Below are 22,597 nucleotides of genomic sequence, written 5' to 3'. Positions count from 1 at the left end.
TAAATTATTCATTTTTAAGTGTGAAGTTTCTCAATAATATTATTGCAGATGCTATTTACAGCTGATACTATGTGAAATATTAATACTTGGACATTGTCACTGCCAAAACCATTTTCTGTTATGAAGTCAGGATTTTTGACTTCAAGTGATGGTCAGCTTATGGTTTGTTTAGAGATGAATAATCTGTTTCTGTGCCTTATTAGTGGAACTTAATTGTTTACAAGTAAGGAACCTAGGCTAACTATGAAACTATCTTGAAATTAATCTGGTATACTTATTTTGTTTACTAGATGTATCAGTTACTCATTCCTAGGTGCCTGAAAACCTCAATTAAAAATTCTGGATTTTGTCTTCAGCAAGGTACATAACAAGTTCGGTATTGGAAGTAAGTTATTTAGCTTCTCTCACTGGAATATTATACACTATGTTAGTATACTTCTACAGTTCTGAAATGAATTATTATTCCTTTGAGTTTCCATAAATCTTTTGGGTTTATACCAAACAGATGCATAGTAGTTATGGTGATTCAACTCCTCAGTTTACGTTTTCTGTTTCCTTATAAACTTTCCATGTTGGGGGAAGGGATAACAAGCTCAACTTTGAAAATGTTATCTGCAAGTTCACACACTTTTTGTAGTTTAGAGAAGAGCCGGTAGGGTTATACTGGTATAATCTCAAGCATGTGTTAGGGGGTATGATGAGTCATCAGTTAGGGTTGACACTGCTACAGTGTATGTATTCTCATTAGTAAGCATCAATTGAATGTAAATGCTATAGTAAGAATTATGCTGTGATGGGTATGATAACTGAAACTGTGTGTGATTTTGAGTAAGTTAATTTAAAGTGAAAGGCATGGTTTTCCATTAGATATAATGAACAGGATTTAAGGTAGAAACTTAAAAAAATTGTAATGACAAAATTATCACAGCTACTAATAAATATGGATATGACAAACTGAAGAAGCCAAACAAACAGCACAAAACAGATTTTTGATAGCTATGTACATGCAAATTATGAAAAGAAAGATATGAAAACCTGCTGCTAGCCATGTTAAGTGCATTATATATGAAACAGCATTCCACTTTTGATATGGAAAAGTAGATCCCTCATTGAAATGAGTCCAGAAATCTGTGATGGTGTGGAAATGTGAATGTGTAGAAAAGTATGAACTGGAAATATTCTTTTAGCAACCAGCTGTGAAGTGATGTCAGTGCTCCTCAGCATCTTAATGAATTAACATCAAAACCACATGCTGCTGCTGCTGTTCTCCACACACCTGGAAATGATATCAAATTGCTAAATATTCATATTTCTTTATGAAGCTTGTGATCATTGATAATACTTATGGACATAGTATAGTATACATTAGAGGGACTGGAAAGTACTGTAATTTTTCTACATTAAATTGAAACACATGTATTGCTTACATGTTTTTATTTTTAATCAATGATGTAATCACCATAGTTATGAACAACATTTTGCCACCTAGTGTGCAAATTTTCAATGCTGGATCAATAAAAATCAATTGGTTTTAGAGCAAAATATTTGGAGATGGCATTTTTGACATCATCAACATTTTCAAATCATTTACCACATAGATAATTCTGTAGCTATAAGAATAAGTGGAAATCTGATGGTGCAATATCAGGCAAGTATGGTGGGTGAGGTAATACCTCCCATCTCAATTCATTAATTTTTTCCTGGGTTCGTCTTGCACAGTGCAGTCTCGTATTATTGGGTTGCAGAATAATACCTTTTCTGTTGACAACCACTTAGCACTTTTCAATTAAAGATTGATTTTCTTGATGCAATTGTTGACAGTAAAGGTCTATATTCACAGTTTATCCATGTCCAAGCACTTCAAAATGAATGAGTCTGTGACTATGCCACCAGACACACAAAAGCGCCTGTTTTGGGTGTAAACCTGGCTTAGCTGTTCTTCATGGCAATTCATTCAGAAAAAGGCATTGCCCATATTTCATCTCCAGTCATCAAAAGAACGCTTCTGCATTGTGCCCCTGAAGCAATAATTTGCATGTGGTACATTGGTTAGCTTTTTTTGTCTTTACCAATCTGCTAAAAATGTTCTTTGATTGTTGAGCAAGGTTGGTTAATGGTGTCCAGCTGTGCCTTGATTGTCATTTAAATGTCTTTGATATAACTCTGGAGTATGCAATGGGCTGATAAATGAATGTCGACATGTGCAGAAATGACATTACTTTTCAGTCCCTCTAATATGTTATAATATGTTATATGTTAATGAAGCATCAACTGTGAGTTTTGTCAAGTGTGTAGAGCTCCCCTACCAGACATACGCATGCTCACTCTTGAAAAACTGACAACTTTTCTTAAATTATTGCATTATACTGTTTCACAGTTTTATTTATGTGTATAAAAATCTGTAATCTACAAAGAAGTGCCACCTTGGTCAATTTATTCTTTAGTAAAAGACACCAAAAATAGGATTCCTTTAAAAAAGAAAAAGAAAAGAAAGTAAAGAAGAAAGAAAGGAAAGAAGATAGTTAGTCAACTGGAGCACTTACATGAGTGTTTTTAATTCTTACTGCTAAGGAACAGCTCTCACATTATGTAAGTAGTGCTGTTGGTCATACATTTTAAATCACTAATAAGCTTCATTTAAATGGTCTTGGGCAGCACCTTTTAATACATGTTACTCAAAGAAGCAAGAAATCTTCAAACAGCTGATCAGCTGATACAAAGAAGACAATACTAAATTGATATCTGGGCTTAATCAATAACCCACTTAGAAGGCACATTTCAAACTATAAGAATCAGATGTCATTCTCAGCAGGAAAGACATGAACTGAAAGCAATTAAAAAAATAAATAAATAAGTAAATAATCATTATAAAATAATTTTTTTTTCTTTGAAACATCCACTAAATAAAGCTGACTGGAGGAACATTTTGTGGCAGCGACGAATATTCTGCAGCACTAATGATATAGCATTTTTAATTAATATCTTATTTATGCAATACAAATTAGTAGTAACCAATTAACATTAGAAATATAGACACCTTCCAAAAATAAAAGACTGAAATTCACATGTGGTAAAATTACAGACAGTGAGCCATTCCATGACTATTTCAAACTTCATATGAAAATCCTGAACAAAGGCAGTTATGAACACAATAAACTGAACATCGATTTATGATAAACTCTAGGAATACATCAAATATAGAAAGTTATCAATGAGTGAAATGTTAAACAAAAGTGAAGAATCAATCAACAATGTGCCTTAAGCATGAAGACATAGTCAAAAATCATTTCATAAACACTGTTAGTCAAAAATCATTTCATAAACAGTGTTGGCGAAGCTTCTTCTTTAATGAGTACTCAAACATCATCTCTTAGCTCTGACCTTGAGTTACTCCCAAGATCACTGTTTCTTGACACATACACAATATTATAATACAGACATAAAGCAATTGCACACTTCTGTGGTTTTGTAGTTTACATGATTACCTAACAGAATAAACCTACTGTAATGCATCTTGTTACTTCTTAAGTACAACAAACTGCTCTTTACAGTCAGGTCACTATCTGAAAATTTTTCAAGGCTACAAAAGTTTTTCCCTCTCTAATTAACAGGAAAGGAAGTATATCAATAATTATAGACCAATGACCATCATATCAAATATACCAGAAGTTAAAAAAAATCACTGTATGACTATATTATTAAGTACCTGGAAAGGAATTTCTTATTGACTATCAGTTTCCCTTTGGAACAGGAGTTTAGTTTTTTCCTTATAAATGAACAAGTAATTTTTAAGTGTGCATTTCAGCGACATTTCAAGACATTGTTCATAATGTTTATATTTTCCGCTTGCACTGACAGGTATGTTGTAGAACAAAAATTTGCAATTTGTGATCATTTGGTAATTAGCCCTTGGGTGTCCCCACTTGTAAGTATCAACAAATCACAGAACTGCATCAAGGAGTCCCATAGACAGTATCTCAAACTCCTTTGTGTGTAATTGCAATAAAACCAAATCATTCTCAGCTCCAAATAGCTTTAGAAAAAAATGATTCTATAAGAGCTCTGTTATAAGGGTCTAAAGTTCAAACCATTCACTTGTATAGTCACTTTTAGAATAAATTTAATTTTTCCACATTGTTTTATGGATGTAGTTTAAATTTTTCTCCAGCTGTGTCTAAGTTAATTATTTCTTCAATGCAGAGAAACGATACAATGAAACTGACTCATCCCATCTAAACAGTGTTTATGTAGTATTAAAAGGAATATACAATCAGAAGGCAGCAAAATTGACAATGAATCTCACTTTGCTGGCCGGAGTGGCCGTGCGGTTCTAGGCGCTACAGTCTGGAGCCAAGCGACCACTATGGTCGCAGGTTCGAATCCTGCCTCGGGCATGGATGTGTGTGGTGTCCTTAGGTTAGTTGGGTTTAATTAGTTCTAAGTTCTAGTGCTCAGAGCCAGCCAATCTCACTTTTTAATTAACCATGTATAATCTGTACAATCAATAGCAGGAGTTTATATGCCTACTACCTACACAGATGAAGATATTCAAAGAATGCATTAAAAGATAGAAGAAATTACTCAGATAGTCAAAGCAGTTGAAAATTTAATTATGATGGGGGCTGGAATTTGATAGTAGAAAAAGGAGAAATAGTAGGAGAACATGGACTGGAAAAATGAATGAAAGAGGATTTCACCTGGTACAACATAGCACAAAGCACAATTTAATTACTGCTGACATTTCATTTAAAAATCATAAAAGAAGATTGTATACCCAGTAGAGACTTGGAGACATCCAAAGGTTTCAGAATGATCATATAATGTTAAGACATATTTCAAAACCCTATTTTAAATTGTAAGTCATTTCCAATGGCACATGTGGAACCTGACCATAATTTACTGGTAGTGAGCTTCAGATTAAAACAGAGGAAATTGTAGAATGGTAGCAAATTATGGGGATGGGATTTGGATCAACTGGAAGAACCAGATATTTTTGAGATTCTCAAAGGGAGCATAAAGGCAATGGCACACTAAAACTGGACAAAAGAATACAACAGAAGACAAATGGGGTAGCTTTGAGAGATGAAAAACTAGGTCCAACAGAAATCTTTTGATAACACATGAAATATTGAATTTAAAAGAAAATATAAGAATGCAGCAAATGGAATACATGCATCTACATATTGAGTGACAAAATGCAAAGTGACAAAGCAAGAATGCCTAGATTGCAACTGCAAAGCTTTACAATGGGAAATGCCCCCTGACATGCACTTCACAGTGGTTTGTAGAGTACAGATGTAATGTAAATGTAGAAGAAGACTTAGATGAAAATAAGATGGAATATATGATACTGCAAGAAAAAATTTGGCAGAGCAGTGAAAGACTTAAGTTGAAAGAAGCCACATGGAATAGGCAACATCACCTCAGAGTTATTGAGATTCTTGGGAGAGCTAGTCATGACAAAACCATCCCACCTGGTGTGCAAGATGTATGGGACAGATGAAAACCTTCAGGCTTCAAGAATAATGTAATAATTCCAATTCCAAAGCAAGCAAGTGCTGACAGGAGTGAGTCCTACTGAACCATTAGTTTAGTAAGTCATGCTTGCAAGATATTGACTCAAATTATTTGCAGAACAATGGAAAAATTGGTAGAGACCTACCTCAGAGAAGATCAGTCTGAGTTCCAGAGCAATGTATAAACACCAGAAGCATACTAACCTAACAACTTACCTTCGAATTTAGTTTGAAGAAAGGAAAACCTACATTTGCAGCTTTTGTAGGTCTGAAGAAAGCTTTTGAAAATTGTGACTGGAATATACTCTTTGAAATTCTGAAGGCAACTGGCATAAAATCCAGTGAGCAAAAGGTTATCTACAATGTGTACAGAAACCAGGCAGCAGTTGCTAGTCAAAGAACAAAAAAGGGAAGCAGTAATTGCAAAGGGAGTAAGCTAGGGTTGTAGCCTTCCTCTGATATTATTCAGTCTGTACATTAAGCAAGCTATGAAAGAAATGAAGGCAAAATTTGGGAAGGGAATTTAACAGGGGGAAGAAATTATCAGGGACAGCAAAGGATTTGGCTAAGTATTTAAACAGAATGGAAAGTGTCTTAAAAACAGGTTATAAGGTGAACATCAGCAAAAGGAAAACAAGGAAAATGGAAGTAGTGTATTTGAATGAAATCAGGTGATGCTGAGAGAATTAGATCAAGAAATGAGACACTAATAAAAACAGATAAGTATTGCTATTTGGGTAGAAAAATAAGTGATGATGGCTGAAGAAGAGAGGATACAAAATGTTAACTGACAATAGCAAGAAAAACATTTCTGAAAAAGAGAATTATGTTAATATTGAACATAAATTCAAATTTTAGGAATTCTTTTCTGAAGGTCTCAGTCTGGTGTATAGCCTTTTACAGAGGTGAAACATTGATGATAAACAGTTGAGACGTGAACAGAAGATAAGCTTTTGAAATGTGATGCTATAGAAGAATGATGAAGAGGTGGGTTGATAGAATAACTAGTAAGGAAGTAGTGACTCGACTTGAAGAGATAGACCAGTGAGGAGGAGGAAGAGGATGATGATGATGATGATGATGATGATGATGATGATGTTTATGAGTTTAAAGGGAATGAACTACCGGGTCATCAGTCTCTCCTTATCATGAGATAAAAACATAAAAAGTGAAAAAAATGGGGACTTAGCTGCTCCAACTACATAAGCAAGTGAAAGAATTTAAAAGGGTATGACAGTAGCTGTAACATGATAGGTAAAAGAAAACAGAGATAACCCAGGCAGCATCTTCCACAAGAGGGTCTTAAGGCACAACAAGGTGAGGGGAGAAGAAAGTAACCTGTGGTCGAATGGAGGGTACCTGCTAAAGGGGGAGGCTCTCCCACCCACAACCATCCCTAACACTGGAAGTGGAGGAGTACTATAATTCAGTGTAAAATCAGCTCTTGCTCAGGAAATGCTTGGTAGTGGCTGTCTAGTCATCCACAGGCACCTGAGGTATGCAAGCTGAGAGCACGCTGCAGATCGGCCAGCAGGGTGCACTCAACAAGAACATGCACTATTAGCAGTAGACTACTGCAGCTGCAGTGAGCAGGATCTTGCTGATGCAGAAGGAAATCATGCCTGTCTTGTGTGGCTGATGCATATGTGGCAAAAAACACAATGACATCTTTCCGAGAGGCCTGGAAAGATGTATGCCACACCTTAGTGGACCCTTTAATTGCTCTCCACTTGTTTTAGGTCATAGTAGCCTGCCATTCCAATTCCCAGAACCTCAAAATATCCCATCAAAGTTGTAATTGTAGGTCTGTGCTTGGTATCCCTATGTCAAGTTGATCTCCTGTAGTTTTGTATTTAGCTAAATGGTAGTTGAGTTCATTTCCTGGATTGCCTATGTGACTCAGTGTCCACATGAAGGCCATTGTCTTTTCACAGCTCTAGGGTCAGTCAATAGGCCCCAGGTCTTGGTGACCAAAAAATTTTTGGGATAGCACAGGGTAATACCTTTTAAGCGACTCATGGAATTGCTACAGATCAGAAAGTCTGTCATGGCCTGGGATTTCATGTACAGCAAATCCAGAGATTTGGCAACCAACTCTGTAGTGTATACACTGCAGGCACTCTGCAGAGAATGCTTCTCATGTGCCCTCAATCACGTGCAAAAGTGTAACTGACCCTGTTGTTGACTTCCTATCCATGGTGGATCAAAAGAAACGTGTTGGAGCAGGGTAGGATCAGCATCCTTCTTGCGGCACAAAAGAGGTCCATTTGTATCACAGGACAGTGCTGGGAGGGAGCTCTAGGCCTTCAGTAGAATATCGAGCCAGACCCCAGCTGGTCTACCCAGTTTTGGGATATGCAGAAACACTCGAAGCTTTTAGTTGTGGAACAGAGTTGAGTGACATGTGTGGGTAGGGATCTAACAGATTGGGACTGTGTAACTTGCCAGAAGCTGCTGTCATCTAACCTGCAGCAGTGGGACACTGGCTTCTGCCAGGAGGCTGTCAACAGGACTCGTACGGAAGGACCCTGTTGCCAACAGCATGGCATTGTGGTGAACAAGGTCCAGCAAGCTCAGTATGGATGGTGCTGCCAACCCATAGGCAACACATCCATAGTCCAAGTGGGATAAAATCAGTGCTTTGTGAAATTTCAGAAGATCTGTGCGGTCCACGCCCCACGAGGAGTGACTACAAAAATGGAGAGCATTCAGCTTCTTTATGCAAGTTGCCTTGAGCTGGCAGATGTGTGGCAGCCAAGTTAGCTTATTGTCAAACAAAATATCCAAGAATTGAAAATTTTTAATGACTTTAAGTAATTGGTCACCATGGTTTTCTGGGTGCGGGTGCACAGCCTGGAGTTGATAAAAATGCACAACTCATTATTTTGTAGGAGAAAATTGATAGCCGTGATTCAGGGCTCAGTCATGGACTCTCCAGACAACCCCTGAAGCTAGTGCTCAGTGGTGTGCAGTGATGCAGAGGCATAGTACAGACAAAGATCATCCACGTACAGTGACGGAGAGACTGTGGGGCCCCCCTTGTGATACTATTGATGGCAATAGTGAACAGCACGATGCTCAGAACCAGTCCTTGATGGACACTGGTTTCCTGTACTTATTTTTTGCTGATAGTTGAACCTAACTGGACACAAAAAAGTCAGAAAGGTATGAAATTCAGGATAAAAATGGGTAAACTGCCCCAGAAACCCCATTCATGCAGTGTGGATAGGATGTGATGTTGCCAGGTGGTATCGTATGCCTTCCTTAGGTCAAAGAACACAACAATCAGATGATGGCAGTGCATGAAAGCATTGCACACTGCAGATGAAACAAGTGACCTGTAGTGGACCAGAAGACCCAAAAGTCACTTTGGAATTGTGACATATGCCTTTCGGCTTCAAGGCACTAACAAAGACAGTGGTTGACCATTCATTTGAATAGCTTACACAGCCAATTCATCAGAGAGACTGGCCAGTAGTTAATTAAAATATGTGGGTCCTGTACTGGTTTCAGGACAGGAATAATAATGCATTCCCACCACTGAGAGGGAAATAATTCCTCCCGCCAAACAGCAGGCGGCACTCAATAAGGTGTTTCTGGATCAGGAAATGACTATAGCAATTACTGCAAGTGGGCACTTCAGCAAAGTGTGCTGTAAAACATTCGGCTAGTATCACAGGATCAGTGCAGATGTTATTATTGACAAGGATGCCGGGAACTGCCACAGGCAGTGGATGACCACAAATGTGGCGGAGTTTAGTCTATATTTGGGATGATGGGATTTGGGACCGCATAGTTGAGACGTATTTGTCCCAACACTCTTGCTTCATTTTCTTTATTAAAAACCATGCTTTTGCTTGGAGTCTCACTAATGCTATTAAATTATCCATAGAGGGTTGGCACTTGTGCCGTTGAAGCGCCTGTAGGATTCCCTGACAGCTGTGGCTATATCTTCAGGCTATCATGGCACTGGAAGTCGTCATGATGAGCAGGAGGAGTAGGGTTTCATTGCTGCTGTAGCATGAGTAATAGTATCAATAGTATCCTGTACCAATTTGTCGATATCTGTCATATGACTGGCTGCAAAAGTGATTGTAGAGGAGAAAGTCCTGTCAGTCAGCTTTCTGAAGTGACCAACATGGAGCTTGTGCCAGATGTCTGCGAGGGGGGAGGGAGAGAATGATAGGAAAATGGTCACTGTCACAAAGATCGCCATGGACACACCGCTTAACTGACGGTAGGATACTTGGGCTGCAAACTGCGAAATCAATAGTTGAAAATATTCCGTGGGCCACACTGAAATGGGCTGCAGCTCCAATGTTGAGTAGGCAGACATCCAGTTCTCAAAGGAGGTGTTCCAGTACTCGGCATCTGTGAGACACAGTGTCACAGCCCCACAGAGGATTATGGGCATTAAAGTCCCCCAAAAAGAGGAAGGGGGCAGGGAGTTGTGCCACTAACTCAAACACATCATGATAATGGAAAGATCTATCTGGAGGTAGATAAAATTACTTATTGTTATCCAAACTGACAGGCCTGTAGTGCAGTTGTAAGGGGCACCTGCTCACTGAAAATATCAAAGCGTATGTGGGTGCAGACCCACTGGATGCTCTCTTGACATTAACATGATTGGTACAGTAGGGTTTGTAATTTTTCAGAGCAGGGAAGTGTGTTGCAGTAAACTGTGTTTCCTGAAGTGCTATGCCAGTTACAGAGTAAGAAGCCATTAAATGATGGAGTTTGGTCAAATGGTGAGAGCAGTTATAATTCCATAGTTGTTAGTTCCATTGAAGGAGCATTGGAGTCAGGTCTGAGAAAGTGACGAATGAGAAAAGATGGGTGTGGTTACGTCACAACCAGGTTGTGGTCCACCTGAACGTACAATCCATCATCCATGTGCATAGGTTGAACTGCTGCAGGGCTGGGGAGTGAAACATCTGAAGCCTCAGAAAGTAGTTTATCTTTCTGCTTATCCTTCTATGACTTGGATTTCTAGGAGGATTTCTCCATTTTATCTTCCGAGAGCAAAGAGGACCGTACTTTTCTTCAGCCTGTGGCTGCTGCTTCTTGTCTTCAGAGGGGGGGAAGGGGTTGGGGGGGGGGGGGGACACAGGTGTCCTCATCCCTGACACCAGAGGATGAGAGGATGAGAGGATGACTGGGCATCTCTGACTGCACTGGTGGTGAGGGAACCACTGGTGCCACAGGTGTAGGGGTGAAGAAACTGACATGTTCTCCCCAGTGACGGAACTGATGTTCCCTCCCCCAACTGTAGGGCAGGCCCTGGAACACAACCAGGGCCAGGAGGTGTTGTGCACAACATTGTCATTGTGTGAGGTGTGGTCTGGGACATGACAGTCACAAAACTGAAGACCATATTAGTCAGATGAAATATTTCAAACTTTTCCTTGCATCTCGGTAACATACGTGGTCAAGTATTTTATACTCTTGCATTTTCTTCTCCCTCTTGAACACTGAGCATTGCAGTGAACGAGGAGGGGGCATTTCTGGACAGTTGACACATTGAGGGATTGGTCACAAGGGCTGTCCTCATGGGACACCCATCCCCATGCCCTACAGATAGCCTCATTAAAACAGCAGGAGGACATGTGTATGAACTTTAGGCCTGACATCACGCCTATAAACCATGACCTTAACCTTATCAAGTAAAATGTTGCCATCGAAGGCTAGGATAAAAGCTCCAGTGCCCACTATATTATCCTTGGGTCCCTTCTGGATGCAGGAAAAAAAATGGACTCCACGCTGTGCCAGATTAGTACACAACTCTCCGTCAGCTTGTAGCATTAGGTGCCAATGGAAGATTACACCTTGAATTCTATTGAGCCTGTTATGAGGAGAAATGGTGATTGGTGTATCCCCTAACTTGCCATTTCTCATCTTCTCTATTGCCACAACCTCCCCAAACCAATCTTCAATATTTTTAATGAAAAAACATTTGCTTTGTTGTAGTGAAAGAGTCACCATCAGTGTGGGAGCAAACCAATAACTTGGCAAACCGTCCATTTCCATATCTCCTTGCCTGGTTCTTGTCTTAAGACATGGTCAATGACAGGAACGCCATAGTATTGTAAACTTCTGCATTAAAATCACTGTTCCTGGCTGATGAGATGGCTGTGTTGGCATGATCACAATTAAGTTTGATCCATTTCATTGCAGATCATTCACCCCAATGCCACTCACTCTGATCGGAGTATCTCCCATGGGTGCACCCCACCAGGGCAAAGGCCACCTGGCACAGCAGGCATTGCCCAGAGTCCCAGCAGTGCGATCCCTGTGTTGTCAGGGGGCTACCAACGAGGGGGTGCATGACAACCTGACCATGATGGACTGGCTACTGAGCTGGATTTCGGTGCAGAGGTAGATCCACTTGATTGCTAGGTGCGTAAGATAACAGTGCATAGTGGAGAGTTAACACACCACAGTAAGGCATCCTTCCCAAAATGGCTCGCACTTCAGTAAAATTTGGAAAGAGGTGGTCAAACTCAAAATGGGGACCAGAATTTAAAAATCCAAAAAAAGTGATGGGAAAAAGCACCAAAAAAGTGAGAAGGGTGGAAACCTTCAGAAGTTTGAAGAACAGTCATGAGACCACAGTAAAAAACTTGACCCAATAAAAAAAAGACTCCTATTAGTTGACTCTTACTACAGGCAAGGAAGGGCCATAGGTATATTCTAACCCCCGACACCAAAGGCGGAGGAGGAGGAGGAGGAGGAGGACAGTTATTCCAGCATACAAGATATACAAGAAGTTGAGGCTAATGGTGAAACAATTGTGGCAGAAATATACAATATTTTGTAGTATATCAGGTAGCTGATTGATGCCAGGAGGAAAGAGCAGTTTTACTGTATACATGGAGGCATTTACCACTCTTGCAACCTATGTCATTCCAGGCAAATCATTTTACGTTGTCACCCTGTCACAGAGATTGCTTTTGCTCTCTATGGCTCTCCAAGCATTCTAAAAGCTATCTTGTTACATTTTATCCATCTCTGACAGGGATTTTGTTCACAAAATTCTAATTTATATCTCTGCTGTTATTCATGCAGATGAAGGCTGCAGATCCTAGACATAGCTGTGGCAATACCCTGAGTAACAGATAATATATTCTATGATTTTAATTTTAATGAATATTTTCTAATTGAACCCATAAGTTTAATTTATGAATCAGCAACTTTATTTGTTTGATATCCATAGAGAGCTCACTTGGCAAGTTGTGTTAATGACTGCTGGTTTGGGTGATGGGTGATGGTGGTCGTGGTGGTTGAAGGCGGTTGGTATCTTTGCAATGGGTGCTGCTTACATTCTATGCAGTGATATTCCAGGATTCTGACTGTTTACCTGATATATGCTAGGCTGCAAAGACAAGGGAGTAGATAAAATTCATGACTTATGGAGATCAATATAACATGTTATGATACCCAGGAATAATCTAATTTTGTTAGGTGGGCAGAATATTAATCACATCTGATGCTTCTCCATTATGAAGTTAATGCTGTCCAACTGTCATTATACAGAGGAAAAGGGCTACTTCAGGATATCTCTACTGCCCCTTGATTGACATGGCAGACAAGTCAGAGATCATGACAAATTTTCTGCCCTGTATTCCTATTGCTGCAGAACTCAGGTACTGCACTTTTGAAAACACCACTGCTTTGTCCTAGATAGCAATGACTGATGAATGCATATACAACTATGTTTCAGTACATTTATGGTGAACACTAAGAGTCAGAATGTGTTCTGTTCATCTCCAGGCCAATATATCCATAAAATGCAATTTCCCTACAGTTTTTGCACCCTAGTTCACATAATCCACGTGAAAATTAAGTATAATTCTCTCCTTCAGGGACCATAGATTTCTACGACATTAGATTTACAAACAACGCTATTCAAGGTATTTTATGTTAACTGAGCTAACATTTACTGTATATTAAGTAATATGATTAGTAAGTAGTCATACTAACTTAAATTTGTATTGTCTTAAGCAAGAAATGTTACCATTAACAAAGAGTGCTAAATTTGTTACTTTCAGAGAGTTTTATTACCACACTCATCTGCCATTTGAGCAAAAACATCAACTGGGTCCCAGTGATGCATTTTGTACAGGACCATAGCTTTCTCTTCTCACACAGGCTGCTGCTGATGAAAAGTCTCATGTCACTTAAAAGGTTCAGGACACTCTTGTTCTGGTCACATCTGACTGTCCATCTTCATAGCAGACAAGCTGAATGGTTGGATGCACAGTATTGCTGCTACTGGCAGTTTTTCACATCTGGAGACAAGAGAAGAACGGACATCACACAACATTATGTTCATTACTAGAAGACATTATAAATCCCACATTAGCAGTGGTCCAACAATGTTATTACTATTGCACTGGAAAAAAAATGCACACCATATATCTTATTTTAGATCACATCACATTTTCTTTATTTCTTAACTGAATATAAAAACAGTTTTCAATAGGACAAGTATTCGTCACACTGTCTGGCACACTTGAAATGATTTTGCATGAGATTATATGGCAGGTGTCATTTAGTAAGGAGAGAGGAGGGAATTGTCTGTCAAATACTTTTTTAAAATACCATACATATAACTTCTGGGATTCTTTGACTCGGAGAAAGATTTTGGCTGTCTTATGGAGCAGGAATGTGATGAATGGAATGAAAAGACTCATATGCAAGTCGATATTCGATATTAGAGTGTATAGTCTTTTATGCAGCAGAGACCTGGACAACTAATCAGAGACATATAAACAAGCTGAAAGTAAGAGAGATGGAATTTTGGAAAAGGTCAGCAAAAATTTTCAGGAGAGCATCATACAAATATAGGTTCAGTCACAGCAAGATATGATATAACAGAAGCAGGATTCACTATGAACAGGAAAGTAGAGGATATAATGAGTTATTATTAACAGTTCAGTAACATGATTATTCCTATGAGGATTGGCAAACAGTCATCACCAACAACAATAATTCAGGTATACTTTATACTTGTCAACAGCAAAAGCAGAAAATGAGAGAGAAAGAGAGAGAGAGAGAGAGAGAGAGAGAGAGAGAGAGAGAGAGAGAGAGAGAGAGAGAGAGAGAGAGAGAGAGAGAGAGAGCATGCAACATGTAATTCAGTAAATAAAGGAGATGGAAATATAATATTAATGGAGGACTGGAACACTATAGTAGGAGAAGGAATAAAATATAGAGTCACAGCAGAAATACAGAAAGAAGAAGAGGAGAAAGACTGAGTCCCACAGTAAATTTCAACTAGTATTGCCAATAGCAAATACAATGTTCAATACTCACAAGAGGATGAGATATACTTGGAAGAGGCTTGGAGGAATGGGAAGATACCATCTGGATTACATCATAATGAGGCAGAGATTCTGAAATCAGATGCAGGATTTTAAGGTGCACCAAGTAGCAGATACAAATTCTGAACACAATTTAATAAGGATGAAGAGTAGGCTGAAGTTGAAGAGAATGATCAGGAAGAATAAATGTCTAAAGAAGTTAGATTCTAAAGTACTCAAAAATAAGTATGCACATCTGAAGTTGTGAGGTTTTAAATAGTATGATAATGAATACCACAGTAGGCAGTTCAGTAGAAGAAGAGTCAACATCTCTATACAGGGCGATCACAGAAACTCGGCAGAAAAACATAGATAAAAGGAATGTAATTGCAATGAAACCTTGTGTAACAGAAGAAATACTTCAGACAATTGATGGTAGACTGAAACACAAAATTGTTCAGCAAGATACAGGGATGCAGCAATGTAAATCACATAAATAACTAAGGAATGAAATCAGTAGGTAGGGCTTGGAAACTGAAGTGAAATGATAGCAGGAACAATCGAGGATATAAGAACAGGTTCTGTGCATAAAGAGTCAATAAAACGTTCTGTGAAATCAAAAGCAAAGGTCTCAACATCAAGAGTGCAAAAGGAATTTCACTGTTAAATAGAGAACATGGAGCAGAGAGGTGGGAAGATTATGCCAAAGGCCTCTAGGCCAACATGATGGAGAATGAAACAAATGGATTTTGACATGGGCGTCTGCAGACATTTTTTCATTTCTCAAACTGTAAGAGAATTTTGAAATGAATAAAAACTCTCTACTCCAGATCTCAGGGGATCCATAAGGGATAGCTGACATTCTTTCAGAGTTCTGAAAATCACTGGGGAAACAAAATTATTCAAGTTAGTGTGTAGAATCTATGAGACTGGAGACATGCTGAAACTTCCTGGCACATTAAAACTGTGTGCCCGAGCGAGACTCGAACTCGGGACCTTTGCCTTTCGCGGGCAAGTGCGGAAGTTTCATATCAGTGCACACTCCGCTGCAGAGTGAAAATCTCATTCTGGAGACATGCTGTCAGACTCAGAAAAACAACGAATTTGGCCCTAGGAAAGGTAAATGCACCAGAGGTACACTTCTGACATTGAACTTGATGATGGAAGCAAGACTTAATAAAAAAAAAAATCAAGGCAATTTTATAGGATTTCTCGACCTAGAAAAAGGGTTGAAAATCTGAAATTGTGCAGGATGTTGAAATAGTCGGAAAAATAGGTATAAGCTATGGGGAAAGATGGGTAACATATATAATCATGAGCAGGAGGGCCGTTTCCAGAGATTTTGGTAATTCGTTGTACAGTTTTATTCCTTGGTAGAAAATGCTGTTTTGAGTTTTATGTTTATTTTTTCTTGGTAAATGTAAGATGAGTCTAGCTCTTGTTCCATGTTCATGGACAGAACTATTTGTGCGGTAATTACCAATGTTATTTTTTATGTGTACAACTGACTGGTAAATGTGTCCACACGGAGCAGTTAAAATACCCAGTGTGATAACAAAGCTTCTGTCATATAAGGAACATACCTTGAAGAAGATATGACAACTTATGCTCGTTCCAAATTTGGTTTGATTTGAACGAATAGCTTTTGAGAAATGTGTACCAAGGTTAGTATGGTCAACCATAGTAAGTACGCTGAGGACAGGGTTCCCTTACACAACAAACATGTAGTTCGAATGAGTTGACTAGTGAAATGGCTTGTGACTTCCCGCAGTCTACCAGAACTGTCATTGTTGATAATCGTTCTTTATGCTGCTTTTTTTACGATTTACATTACGGATTATTATGTCTGAGAATCAGCCACATAATGGCTGTTCTACTCTAGAAAATTACTTCCTCGTTATACTTCGTGTTAGGAACATGGATGCATCGAAACATTCAGGGACAACTGCAACATTCACTAAACGAACACACTGGACTCGCATTCGGGAGGACGACGGTTCCGCATCCGGCCATCCTGATTAAGGTTTTCCGCAATTTCCCTAAATCGCTCCAGGCAAATGCCGGGATGGTTCCTTTGAAAGCGCATGGCCGACTTCCTTCCCCGTCCTTCCCTAATCCGATGAGACCGATGACCTTGCTGTCTGGTCTCTTCCCCCAAACAACCCAACCCAACCCAACTAATCAAACACAAAAAGTGGAAAAATCTGCACTTTGGCAAGATTTCCTTGACAATTAAAAATTGTGCCTTACACTGGAGGCTGCGTTTTATAAGGGCCCCAATAACAAACAAAAAAATAAGAAACCAATAACAATTGATTAATAAGTATCAGAATTTCAAATCCAAGTTGAAATGCTTTCTTGCATCACATGGTTTTCTTTTCTTTCTTTTTCTTAGCGAGAATGAAAATTTGCAAGACTAAAATGAAAACCCGGAGAAATAGCCTCACATGTATTAAGTTTTATTCGCTGGTTGTAGGTACCTGACAGATTGGATCGGACAAAAGCTTTACTATCTTACAGCCTACTGTATTTACAACACAGTCGTGCACAGACATGAACGTAGGTGTGTCAGACGTGGTTTGGGAAGGTAATATTTCACACTAAATCCTCCTATTGTCTCACTTGGTCAGATGACTTTGCAAATAATGCAGACAGTCATATCGCTACAGGTCAGAAGATTGTGACAGACAGAGAAAAATGTGAACATTTCGTAGGTGGCGCACTGAGTATTCTGGAGGTGGCCATGTCAAACCCCTGTCTGGTCATTCAGATTTAGGTTTTCCATAACTTTCCTAAATCGCTTAAGGTAAATGCCGGCATAGTGCCTTCGAAAGGGCGTGACCAATTTCTTTTCCCATCCTTGGCCAATCCGAGCTTGTGCTCCATCTCTAATGGCCTCGTCGTCTACGAGACGTTAAATCCTAATCATTCTTCTTTTTTTCCTTTAGCCGGCCGCGGTGGCCGTGCGGTTCTGGCGCTGCAGTCTGGGACCGCGGGACTGCTACGGTCGCAGGTTCGAATCCTGCTTCGGGCATGGGTGTGTGTGTGATGTCCTTAGGTTAGTTAGGTTTAAGTAGTTCTAAGTTCTAGGGGACTTATAACCTATAACCATTTTTTTTCCCTTTAGAACAGAAAAAACAATCTTGGTTGCACAAGATAGGTGCAACTAAAACTGTTTTTCTGTTCTAAAGATCTATTACGGTTGCTGTACCAGTGCCACTGTGGCAGTCATGGAGTGGAGTGATTTTAATTCTTTTTTTCCTTGTAGTGGTCGTTTGGTGATGAGACTGTCTGGTGTTCTCTTAACTTCCGTTGAAAGCTATGGCTCCCCTTAACCACGATAACCAGTTTAGGGCCTGTATGTTAGTGCCAGATACACTCTAGTTGTTGACACTCGCTACCGACGCAGAAATCTCAAATGACCATTACTGACTCGACAGCAGAATTCTCCCTCATCACACCACTTCCATATTGTGTCACACAATTGCAGCCGGGCTGCACAGAGTTTAGATGTGAGGAAGAGCGTTTCACGTCCTTTTACTCAGCCCATTCCACAGCAAATGGTTCCTGATAGTCCTTGCGGACACGCTAGGGCAATTATCTCTCTCAAGTTGTTCTGTGGTCCATGTGAGATCAGATGTAGCTGATCGCTGGATGCGAAAGATGTTTCTAGGTCACGTCTTTAGTGAGATTCGTTTTTTAATTTTCTCTAGTGTACCACAAAAGGCGTCATTCATACTTCTCTTATTTCTTGGCTTTAACTTTACTCCTTTTCTATGTGAGGTTTGGCTTTTACAGTCTCGGTTTTGTCGTTTTGTGTTTTACAAGATCAGACAATTTTTAAAACGTATTGTAACATACATAATATATATGCAACGGACAACTGATTTATCTTGCCGTGGTTTAAATATGAGATTTCTTGACCGTTATCGAATGGCCAATTAATCGGCCAAGAATAATGCGCTGTAGTCTATGTTCCATTTCAGCACTTGAACCAATCTTGAGAACACAGGATATACCGACAGCAATTATCCCTCTGAACCAAACGAGAACAAATTCGAGATAGACGATTTTATTTTTTTATGCCAGATCAGAATTTGAGATTACCTGCAGAAAATTCAGTACGGATACACATCATATTTACTGGATGAGAACTCTACTGAACACAGATGCGGTTTCCCTTGGGTGACATTGAACTGTAATGACATTATTCCCCTCAGCTGACTTCCAACGAAATTTGTCGTGCTCTTGTTGGTAATAGATGGTAATACGCACGCCCATGTCTACTAGTATGTGTTGTGTTCCTCTAATAGGATAGGTTGCTTCTTCAACAACAACAACAACAACAACCACTACTATTACTAATACTGCTGTTCTGCCATCTCTTCCTCTCAGTGCTTCTGGAATTTATTGACAGAGAGAACTGAAAACGGTTAAACACTATCATTACTTTAATCACGCTCTTATTAACAATTACCACGGCCACTTCTTTAGCAGCTTGAAAATCCCTTATTTTGTGGGATTTGCTGTCCACGAATCAGCACGGTTTAAGAAAGCAGCGTTCGTGCGAAACTCAGCTTGCCATTTTCTCATATGATATACTGCGAACTATGGATCCAGGGCAACTGACAGATTCCATATTTCTGGATCTCCGAAAAGCATTTGACGCGGTGTCCCACCGCAGACTGTTAACGAACGTACGAGCATATGGCATTGGTTCTCAGAAATGTGAGTGGCTCGTACATTTCTTAAGAAATAGAATCCATTTCGTTGTCCTCGACGGCGAATGTACATCAGCGACAAGGGCATCGTCTGGAGTGTCCAAGGGAAGTGTGATAGAACCGCTATTATTCTCTGTATACATAAATGATCTGATGGAGAGGGTGGGCAGCAATTTGCTGTTGTTTTCTGGTGATGCTGTTGTGCAGAGGAAGGTGTCGAAGTTGAGTGACTGTAGGAAGATACAAGATGACTTAGACAAAATTCTAGTTGATGTGATGAATGGCAGCTGTCTCTAAATGTAGAAAAATTTAATTTAATGCAGATGAGTAGAAAAAAGAAACCCGTAATGCTCGAATACAGCATTAGTAGTGTCCTTGACACAGTCACGTCGGTCTGTGGTAGGGAAGGCGAATGGTCGACTTCAGTTTATTGAGAGAATTTTAAGAAAGTGTGGTTCATCTGTATAGGGCACCGCATATAGGACGTTAGTGCGACCTATTGTTGAGAAATTTACCTGGTCTGCCATTTGCAGAATTTGTCGCAGATGAAGGAATTGCAATGCAGGAAAAACTAAAAACCAGTATTCCTTCATTTATTAATCCATTTTTGCGCGTTTCGGCAGTCTGTTCACGTTCGTTGCAAGTCAACCATGTAACGATGTAATCCTCTGGTTTTTATCTGAACCTGGATTTTGATGATGGCTACCGGTGGAGAGAGTAAAAATGAATGAATACATGAAGGAATACTGGTTTCCACGTTTCTCTGCATTGCAATTCCTTCATCTGCGCCCAATTCAGCAAACTGCAGACTACGCAAATTATTCACCATGGTCCCCTTCCTCGTGGGTGCATTAATGGCATACCCTTTTTGTCTGTTCTTGCGTACGGCACGAGTGTTTGGGATCCACACCAGTTTGGATTAAAGAATAACTTCGAAGCAATTGGAGGCGGGCTGCTAGTTTTGTTACCGGTACGTTCGACAACGCACAAGTGTTACGGAGATGGTTCGGGAACTCAAATGGGACTGCATCGAGGTAAAGCGACATTCTTTTCCAGAAATACTATCAAAAAAATTTAGAGAACCGGCATTTGAAGCTGCCTGCAGAACGATTCTAATGCCACAAACATACATTTCGCGTAAGGACCACGAAGATAAGATACCATAAATCAGGTCTCACACAGAGGCATGTAGAGAGTCGTTTCCCCGTCGCTCTTTTTGCAAGTGGAACAGGAAATGAAATAACTAGTAGCAATGCAGGATCCTCTCCGCTACGCTCCGTACCGTGGCTTGTGGAGAACGTATGTAGGTGTAGATGTACGGTTCGTAAAGTTGTTCTGTCTCATCAGAAAATGAGCACGCTGATGTATCATAGTTGAACGAATTGCGTGGAGTAGGTTTCGCGTATTTTTAAAACACATCTTACTACGCTGTTTGAGATACCTTCAATACTTTTATATATATTTTTAAAATTTCTTGCTTACACTAAAGCCTATGCCCAAAGTTCCTTCCTACTCTGTTCCACTGTTATAAAAAAAAAAAGTATCCTGGTATTAATTTAATTTAGTTTTTGGTTCTTCGGTCACTCTTATGATAACCCTACAGTATCCTATTTAACGTTATTTAACTTCTTTTTTAACTCCATTAAACTATAATCGGATACTGGAGTTCTTTAAATTATTCTCCTTAAATAAAATTTGGTACAAGCAGTTGGATTTCTAAGGCTCATGTCACTCTCTTCAGCTAAACTTGGCGCAGCAAGGTGTGGGGGTAGAGGTAGCTGGGCACTCCCCATAGCTAAAAGCCATTGCGTCCCTCACAGTCATGTACCCCCTATTTTGATGATTTTTCCCTCATGGGGGACCAATGTTATGTAGAACTTTTTGAAAGAAATTTCTGCCGTCTTTACTGTAAATTACTATTCATTTATCCTACACAACCGTGAGTTCGGCTTTATAGTCACTTTCAAGTGCAAAATGAAATGCCACAATATGTCCGACGTATCTAAATGACTTAACATCGTCGAATTGAGACATATATATGTCATTTAGGCATGGCCGGCCTCTGTGGCCGAGCGGTTCTAGGCGCTTCAGTCCGGAACCGCGCTGCTACTACGGTCGCAGGTTCGAATCCTGCCTTGGGCATGGATGTGTGTGATGTCCTTAGGTTAGTTAGGTATAAGTAGTTCTAAGTTCTAGGGGACTGATGACCTCAGATGTTAAGTCCCATAGTGCTCAGAACCATTTGAACTGACGCCGGACAGCGAAATGTGACTGCAGCCTGAAATGAAATAACCTCTCCGAAGCCGCAATGACGGACTGCAGATCGTCTCGTGCGTTGGTACAGCTTTAGCATACTCTCACAAATGTCTTTTTTTTCGGGGTTCCAAGGGTTCCGTTCCTCAATCGTTAAAAAAGGAACGCTTATAGGAGCACTTTGTTGCCCGTCTGTCTGTTAAGACCTCTTTTTCTAAGGGATAGGCAGAGGTACCAATTTGAAGTTTACGTCACAATCTAAGATGCTGATACTCGCTAACTTACCCATCAAAACCTATGTGGTATTTCCCGTTTTAAGAAGCAAGGTCTCACAATACCAATAAAGAAAAAATCTAAAAATCGTTAATTATATCACATAAAAATATTTTTTACCTTTAGTAATTTACACTCCTGGAAATGGAAAAAAGAACACATTGACACCGGTGTGTCAGACCCACCATACTTGCTCCGGACACTGCGAGAGGGCTGTACAAGCAATGATCACACGCACGGCACAGCGGACACACCAGGAACCGCGGTGTTGGCCGTCGAATGGCGCTAGCTGCGCAGCATTTGTGCACCGCCGCCGTCAGTGTCAGCCAGTTTGCCGTGGCATACGGAGCTCCATCGCAGTCTTTAACACTGGTAGCATGCCGCGACAGCGTGGACGTGAACCGTATGTACAGTTGACGGACTTTGAGCGAGGGCGTATAGTGGGCATGCGGGAGGCCGGGTGGACGTACCGCCGAATTGCTCAACACGTGGGGCGTGAGGTCTCCACAGTACATCGATGTTGTCGCCA

At 40.0% G+C, this 22,597-nt stretch overlaps 1 long non-coding RNA gene across 1 annotated transcript in view; it reads right to left on the bottom strand.

Moving 5' to 3' along the window:
• Positions 1–22,597, bottom strand: part of LOC126183698 (uncharacterized) — a 268,012-nt gene that overhangs the window by 2,796 nt on the left and 242,619 nt on the right. Inside the window, exon 4 of the long non-coding RNA XR_007536792.1 lies at positions 13,581–13,807. This is a non-coding gene — a long non-coding RNA (uncharacterized LOC126183698). The remainder of the gene's footprint in view (positions 1–13,580; positions 13,808–22,597) is intronic.

Source organism: Schistocerca cancellata, chromosome 4, assembly GCF_023864275.1.
Source record: "Schistocerca cancellata isolate TAMUIC-IGC-003103 chromosome 4, iqSchCanc2.1, whole genome shotgun sequence".
Taxonomy (NCBI): Eukaryota; Metazoa; Arthropoda; class Insecta; order Orthoptera; family Acrididae; genus Schistocerca; species Schistocerca cancellata.
Note: the sequence above shows the minus strand (reverse complement) of the source record. Positions and strands in the feature narration are given on the sequence as shown.